The sequence below is a fragment of the Cryptomeria japonica genome, unplaced genomic scaffold, assembly GCF_030272615.1.
Source record: "Cryptomeria japonica unplaced genomic scaffold, Sugi_1.0 HiC_scaffold_291, whole genome shotgun sequence".
Classification (NCBI taxonomy): Eukaryota; Viridiplantae; Streptophyta; class Pinopsida; order Cupressales; family Cupressaceae; genus Cryptomeria; species Cryptomeria japonica.
The window spans coordinates 42,904-51,424 of NW_026729113.1; the positions used below are offsets into that span (position 1 = coordinate 42,904).

Below are 8,521 nucleotides of genomic sequence, written 5' to 3' on the forward strand. Positions count from 1 at the left end.
CAAGGAATTAGAGAGCCTATTGAGCCTATATTGAGGCCAAAGTATGAAGGTCTTGGATATGTCACAAGAAAAGAAAATGATGCTACCAGTTCAAGCAAAACAACCCATAAAAGGCATTGTATTAGTGTTTTCATTGCAATAGAGAAGGACACACAAAAGAAATGTGTTGGGACTTACATCCATGTAAAATTTGTGGTTTGAGAAATCATTCTGAAAAAATGTGTTGGAAGAAAGAATCAATACCAAGTTGTATAAAAATGGATTGTGGATGGACCTATGGACCTAGCTGGCAAAAGCTCACAATTATGTTCAAAAGATTGTACAAATGTTCATATGTGAAGAACAATAGAAGTAATGAAAGCTTTGAACGTCCAAAAGGGATTAAAAATGTTTTCAGCCAAAAGAAACCATTGTCTAGCAAGGCAACTACTGATTGTATGGTGTTTTGAATACTTCAAACCAAAGAAATTGAGAGACTACAACAACAGTTGAAGAAAACTAGAGCACAAGAAAGAAAGAGGAGTTCATGAAAGAAATCAGAAAATCAGAGGAGGATATTAGTTACAGAGAAGACATTGTGAATGCTGAAAAATGCAGTAGCTGTAGCAACAACCGGTTAGTAAGAAAACCAAAGAAGAGATCACAGACAAAAAGGGAAGGTAGTTGAAGAAAGTTGAAAAGAACAAAAGAATGGATAGAATATTGGTAGTTGAGATTAAGGGGGAGTGTTGGAGTCTAATCTCACCTACCCCATCCACATGCTCCGTATGCACAAGTGTTTACAGAATTAGCAGGATTTGGATTTGTTTTCAACATCTACTCCAACCTGTCCATTGTACCTTCTATAGTGTTAAAACATTATTTTATATGCAAAATTCTGGAAGTTTCCAGCTACCTCCTGACCATTCTAGAAACATCTAAGACCTCCATTAAAAGAGGCATTTTGTAATCATTTTGGGTATGAAAGGAAGAATGAGAAATATGGATTGATAATTTGTCTTTCTTGTATTCTGCCCTGTTTTGTGGCTCCTCTGCTCCCCTATTTTCTATCATAATGCACTTTTTTTAAAGATAAATTTTTAAAAATGACATGGTATAAGGCCACGGTCTGTGAATCGAATCTTATAACATGACAATATTTTGGCTTACAAAATATACTGTTATTTGGAATCTTATTGAGAATTGGCACGGTATGCCCACTCCAATCTTATAAAGGCCTCTTCTCCTCATGCCTGTTATATCTAGTTTATTCAAAATGGCCTAGATTTTGTCTTCTCCCCTCATTTCGGTTTCTGAGGCTAGCACTAAATCCCGAGGATGGATTCAAACAAAAGTCCATGGGTCTTCGCCTTTTGGAAATTACTCACGCACAAAGAGTCCGGGTATTTATTTTTCTTTACTCTTTTCAAACCGCTTGTAATCCTTAATCCTGGAACTGAAAATTTGATTATTATTGTTTTTTACAATTGTTTACAGCTTGCCACAACATGCCATCTAATGTTCTTGTCGGAGAAGATACGAAAACACTTAAGGGTAACTTTATCTACTTTTGAGTTTAGATCTGTGAAATATTGGAGCGTTAAATAATTTAAGGTAGTTGTCTGTAGTTTTTGTATTAAAGTTTTTGCATCAACAATCTATAATCATTTTTTCTCCAACGTTGATGAAAAATTCTTTAACACGATCAAATTAACGATAGCTCACAGGGAGCGTCAAATCAATCCTAATTAAAGGAAGCCAAATTATGTTTATTCTGTTACAATATCTAACGAGGTATTAAGTATTGAATCTTTTGAGTTGGCCTACAGAATTTAGATGGATGAATTTTTATCAGCAAATTCTTTGGGTACTTGTGGATTTAGTGTTCCATTTATCATTAGTTACTGAGATTGAATTTGTCACTGAAAAATGTAGAACGCAAAAAATCCGAAGAAATAAAAGATATACAGTTACATGTAGTTAATATTTTGAATCTCAAAGTCTAATTGAATGTTGTTGTTCAGGCTCCTTTGGATGAGATAGATAAGAGAATAGAGGAATTGTTTGCAGAGATCAAAATGCTCTTAAATTTTGGTGGAAGATGGGGAAATAAGTCCCTCTGAATATGATACTGCGTGGGTAGCGAGAGTTCCTGCCATTAATGGCTCCGGTGCACCCCAATTTCCCCAAATGGTGGACTGGATTCTTCAGAATCAGTTACTGGATGGTTCCTGGGGAGACAAGAGTCGTTCTTTATCGTGTGATAGACTACTCAACACTCTTGCCTGCGTAGTTAATCTAACTATCAGGAGCGTTGGTAACGATCAAGTGAACAGAGGTAATTATATTCGTTTTTTGCCTTGCCTTTCCATTTGTGGTTCCTTTGGGCCAAAAGGCCAAACGACATTATCACCATATTTTAGCACTTACTATTTTTACCTGGGATAATTCAACTCAGATATTTTAAATTACCTTACATGAGGCATAGTTAAAGGATGAGGTTTACCTTCAAACAAATTAAAAGTTTTAATATCTGGACCATAGCAGGTCTTTATTTCTTAAGGACAAATACAGAAGGAATGATTAGAGAAGCACTTGGTCATCATCAATCCAAGGGATTCGAAATGGTCTTTCCTGCACTCCTGAGTGAAGCCAAACTTTTGGGTTTGGAACTTCCTTATGAGCTGTCTATCATAAAGCATATAATCGGAAAGCGGGACTCCGAAATTCTGAATTGAGAAAGTGAAATTCTAACCAATCTTTTCCTATTATCTATTAGTGACATGTCTTATTTCAAGGCACGCATTAACTAAAGATGGAAATGATTTAATAAGATTTTTGCGAATTAAATAATCTGTTGAAGAGCTACACAGCCATCCCTCAAAAATGTTGCAGTGTCTAGAAGGGATACAAGAAATAGTCGATTGGAAAAATATGCTGAAACTGCAATCCGAGGATGGATCATTCTCAGGCTCCCCAGCATCTACAGCTTGCGTATTTATGCACACAAGAGACAAGAATTGTCTACGATATTTGAGGAGCCTTGTTACAAAGTTTGGAGACCATGGTAATTCATGCATTTCATAGTCGCAAGCAATATTGATTGAATATTGGATTCTAACAGTCAAATGTTCACTAGATTGTATTTAATACTCGTAAGCGTTTGAGAGCGGTAGATAGTGTTGAATGTCTTGGGCTTGAATGCCATTTCGAAACGGAGATTAAACAAGCCATGGATTATTGTTGGAAGGACTAATTTCTCGTAAGAGATTGTAATTTAGCCACTTTCATCTTTGTATTATCTTGATAGGCTGTCTCTAGAGTCTCTAGAGATTGTAATTTAGCCACTTTCATCTTTGTATTACCTTGATAGGCTTTCTTGAATTTTATTGCTGTCCAAACCTTAGGAAAGATTGATTCATCCATTGCTTGCTGAATTAAAAACAGAGCTTTTGCATCCTTTTTTCTATTATCTTTAAGTTGATCTTTTTCTGCTTGTTGTAATCTCTGATAAGCTGCATCATCCTTGGTTCTACAAAACCTTTCTCTACCAAATCCCAAATATGAAGGGGTGGATGGAGATATGGATACACAGAAAAAATTTAACAATTAGATCATAAACACACAAAGCATATGAACACAGAAAAAAATTAAAAAATTATCTAACTATTACTTAGCCAATTCATGAGCGGTGGAAGTAGTAGTTCCATCGATTAAAAGATTAAACAGATAGCTCTGCATGCGTGGAAATAAAGAAGTCTTGACTGCATGAATGGGAAAAATGTGCACGAGGAGTTTAACGGTGGCCGACTGAGGGCTCACTGTGGATCTGAAGGCTAAGTATAGCAAACTGCAGTAAACGGTGGCAGGAGAAATTAGTCCTTCCAACAATTATGTGTTCAAGTGAGTAATTGTTGGAGTCTAATCTCACCTACCCCATCCACATGCTCTTATGCACAAGTGTTTACAAAATTAATGGTAGGATTTGTATTTGTTTTCAACATCTACTCCAACTTGTCCACCGTACCATCTATAGTCTTAAAACATTATTTTATATGAAAAATTCTGGAAGTTTCCAGCTACCTCCTGACCATTCTAGAAACATCTAAAACCTCCATTAAAAGAGGCATTTTGTAATCATTTTGTGAAATGAAGGAAGAATGAGAAATATGGATTGATAATTTGACTTTCTTGTATTCTGCCTGTTTTTTGGCTCCTCTGTTTTATTTTTGCTTCCTTGTTTTCTATCAGTGGTATCAGAGCTGTAGCTCAAGAGTAGAAAGTGTTTTTGTTTTGCTCCATTTTGTCTTTGCTTTGTTAAAATGTACTGCTCTGTGAGCACTCCAGTTTGTAGATACCAAATCATGTGGAGATAACACAAAGGCGGAGACGAGTCAAAGAGGAAGGGAGATACGGGTACATGGATGAGCAGGACAAGGAGGTTGTTGCAGAAGAATTTAGTGGAAGCCATTGAAGCTTATCAAGTCCAGTCTCTGCTAGAAGAAGATTGATATTTCTTTTAATGTCAAACTGTTGCTGTTTATAGAGATGGAGTCGTAGCCAAAAGGGATGTTGCACAAAAACAACATTAAAGGCACAAATGATGGCTGACAATATTAAGGTTGAAGGAGCTTTGTAGAGTCTACCATACGGTTGAAGCTGTAGAAGCCTTCCAGAGAATCTCCCCTCAACAAAGGGAAGGAAAGTAACTGAATGAAGCTTGAATGAAAGAATAGAAGTGAAGGCTAAGTCGTTGAGAGAAGTGTTCAAGGAGATTGTTGTTAATACATAGTTGGTGAATGAAAGGTTGTTTCTGAAGGAGATTGCGGAAATTAAAAAATTACCTCTTTGGAAGGAGACAATTTGCAGCAGCAAAAACACAGTCAAGTGTCAGGGTAAGGTAAGTTTTTTTTGTTTCAATGCGTAAAGTTGATAGAGTAAAGAAAGAGAAAACAAATGATTTAAAAGAAGAATTGAAGGAATGTAAGAAGAAAATTTCAGAAATGATATTTCTTTTAAAAGAGAAGCAAATGGAAAAATGTGAACTATTAGATGAAAATTATAATCTTGAAAAAGAACTAAAAGAAGTTAAAGATAAAAATAAGGAATTAGAAGAGAAATTATAGTTATTTGATGATGTCAAAAGGAAGTTTGATGATTTGGAAGAAATGTCAAAAAAATTAGAAGAAGAAAACAGTTTACAAAAAAGGGAAATTTTAAATCTGAAACAAGAGAATGAATGTTTGAAGTTAAAACCACTAGTTAGTAATGCTTCATGTGACACAAAAGATTTGTGTTCATCATTTAGTGAAGGTGATTTAGTTGAAACTATTTGTGATAAAGAATGCAAGAAAGAAGATGAGAATGTGTTTGCACATTATGGTAGTTGTGATGATAAGAATATTGGTTTAAAAATCATGAAGAAAATGGGTTATAAAGGTCAAGGATTGGGAAAACAAGAACAAGGAATTAGAGAGCCTATTGAGCCTATAATGAGGTCAAAGTATGAAGGTCTTGGATATGTCATAAGAAAAGAAAATGATGCTACTAGTTCAAACAAAACAGCCCATAAAAGGCATTGTATAAAGTGTTTTCATTGCAATAGAGAAGGACACACAAAAGAAATGTGTTGGGACTTGCATCCATGTAAAATTTGTGGTTTGAGAAATCATTCTGAAAAAAAGTGTTGGAAGAAAGAATCAATAATAGGCTATATAAAAATGGATTGGTGATGGACCTATGGACCTAGTTGGCAAAAGCTCACAGGTATGTTCAAAAGATTGTACAAATGTTTATATGTGAAGAACAATAGAAGTAATGAAAGCTTTGAATGTCCAAAAGGGATTAAAAATGTTTTCAGCCAAAAGAAACCATTGTCTAGCAAGGTAACTACTGATTGTATGATGTTTTGAAGACTTCAAACTAAAGAAATTGAGAGACTACAACAACAGTTGAAGAAAACTGTAGCACAAGAAAGAAAGAGAAGTTGATGAAAGAAATCAGAAAATCAGAGGAGGATATCAGTTAAAGAGAAGACATTGTGAATGCTGAAAATTGTAGCAGCTGTAGGAACAACAAGTTAGCAAGAAAACCAAAGAAGAGGTTACAGACAAAAAAGGAAGATAGTTGAAGAAAGCTGAAAGAACAAAAGAATGGATAGAATATTGGTAGTTGAGATTAAGGGGGAGTGTTGGAGTCTAATCTCACCTACCCCATCCACATGCTCTTATGCACAAGTGTTTACAAAATTAATGGTAGGATTTGTATTTGTTTTCAACATCTACTCCAACTTGTCCACCATACCATCTATAGTCTTAAAACATTATTTTATATGCAAAATTCTGGAAGTTTCCAGCTACCTCCTGACCATTCTAGAAACATCTAAGACCTCCATTAAAAGAGGCATTTTGTAATCATTTTGTGAAATAAAGGAAGAATGAGAAATATGGATTGATAATTTGACTTTCTTGTATTCTGCCCTGTTTTGTGGCTCCTCTGTTTTATTTTTGCTTCCCTGTTTTCTATCAGTAATAGTATCTCCATTGTTGTGATTTTTAAAATATAAGTCAAAGATCATTTCGACTTCTCACTTTGGAAACGTATGGTAGGTACTGGGGCGAAAGAGGCGTTAGGGATATTGATCTCACAGCCACGGGCTTCAGGCTTCTCAGGATTTTCGGATACGCTGTATCTTCTGGTATACACGTGATTTCGATGAGCACTCATTCAAATTTTAATCGAGTGTTTAATTTCCAGAATTATCCGCTCTGTTTTAATCTCTAATAATGTCAAATGGCAGACGTTCTGCAAAACATGAAAGGCGAGGCTGACGAGATTTGTAAGCTGTCTGGTGTTGAAAATGGCGCAGGAATAACCGCTATATTGAATCTGTATAGAAGCTCATAGCTTAATTTCCCGGGCGAAAATGTAATGAGAGAAATAAAAAGCATTTACGAAAGATTACTTGAGCAAATGGCTGGAAAGAGAGAACTTTTCTCAGGCGAAGGCTGTTAAGGAAAGCCTTTGCCAAGAGATAATGGGAATTGTTGCCTTCTCTGATTTTTTTATCTTTGATTTACTACTGAACATAATAATATAGCTGTCATGGGCCTCTGTAATAAATGATCAATCTATCTGAACGAGCACGGGAGATTCAAGGTCGTGATGTGCTTCCTTACCTGCACCAACAGGTAAATACATTGCCTTGAACCCTTTACCCCTTTTTGAATTGCATTTTTTAAATTGATTCAGATTTCAGCAGAGCAAGTGGGAGATTAGTAGTTTAACAACATTTGTTTTTTTATTGCAGGATTCAGTGGTTGAATCATCTGTTCAGTTTGACAAAAGAAAGAGAATGGATGTTAAAAAGTTACTCGCCCTCGTTCGATGAATATATGAAGAATGGCTTAGCGTCGGTAGCACTGGAAGTAACTACCCTGACGACAATATTTTCTACGGGAGAGATTCTTTCTGATAACATTCTCGAGAAGCTTGACTTTCGAGAAGCTTGATTATGGTGTATTGTTTTATAAAAATAAAGTCACAACGATAAAATTAGCATATTAATATTATTTTTTTATTTAGTTGTGTTCACTATTCAAAATATGATTTAATGTAATTATATATCAACAAGTAATGTATTGCTATGTGAGAAACATTGTGTGAATATGATTGACATTATATTTGTACATGATAGGCATAGTAAAACTTAACCATCTATTTTCATTTAAAAAAAACAATAATGTTTTTTATAAAGTTAAATGGGTTTTACATGGACCCAAAACCAAGAGTTTTACAACAATCGGCTATCAGCCAAACAAACATGAACCAACATTAAAACAGGGGAGCATCCCCGAGAACTCACGAAAACAAAGGAAACATAGACAAATAAGACAAAACAAAAGAAAAAACTCTCAATTAAGAGAGAGCGCCAAATCCTTATTCTTCTGGATGGAAATCATGTTGATTTCCTCCAGCTCATCCATAATGAATTTGGAGGTACCCTTGTTGTTGCTCCTGCTTCTGGTTTTGCTATCTCCAGCGGCCATATCTTCCCCTCTAAGATCTTTCACTAGTGTGCTATGGTAGGATCTGTAATCAACAAGCATGACATTAATCTTTTCAAGCCCCTCAATAATGTTGTTCATGGCTTCTTTGCTAATGTCAACTAGGTTCTTGAGATTTTTCTTAATCTCCGCCATAAACTGCTCCACCTTATCAATCCTTTGTTTGTGATTGCATTTCATCACCTCAACATCCCAAGAGAGCTTTTGGGTCATAATCACGAGTTTCTTGGGTTTGTTGGGCTTGGGGGAAGTAGTGAAGATAATGATAATCTCTTTAACCCCCACTTTGAGGGTATCAATTTCACTCTCAACCGACTTCCAGTAGCTCTCTTGTCTTCTGGTAGCTTCCATAAGCAGATTCATCAGGTTACCAGTCCTCTGTATCCCACTGTTCTCTTCGTTGGCCATGGGCCCTTTTTTTTTTTTAGGACATTGATAGGAATTTCCAATTTAATTCCCTAATCTATAGTCTTTGG

General features: G+C 35.6%; 1 long non-coding RNA gene across 1 annotated transcript; it reads left to right on the plus strand.

Annotated features, from left to right (window-relative positions):
- Positions 1-980: 980 nt before the first annotated feature.
- Positions 981-7,536, plus strand: LOC131078748 (uncharacterized). Its single transcript, XR_009113842.2, has 6 exons — positions 981-1,382; positions 1,477-1,533; positions 2,004-2,317; positions 6,588-6,676; positions 6,779-7,169; positions 7,289-7,536. It is a non-coding gene; the product is annotated as an uncharacterized LOC131078748 (long non-coding RNA).
- Positions 7,537-8,521: the final 985 nt, after the last annotated feature.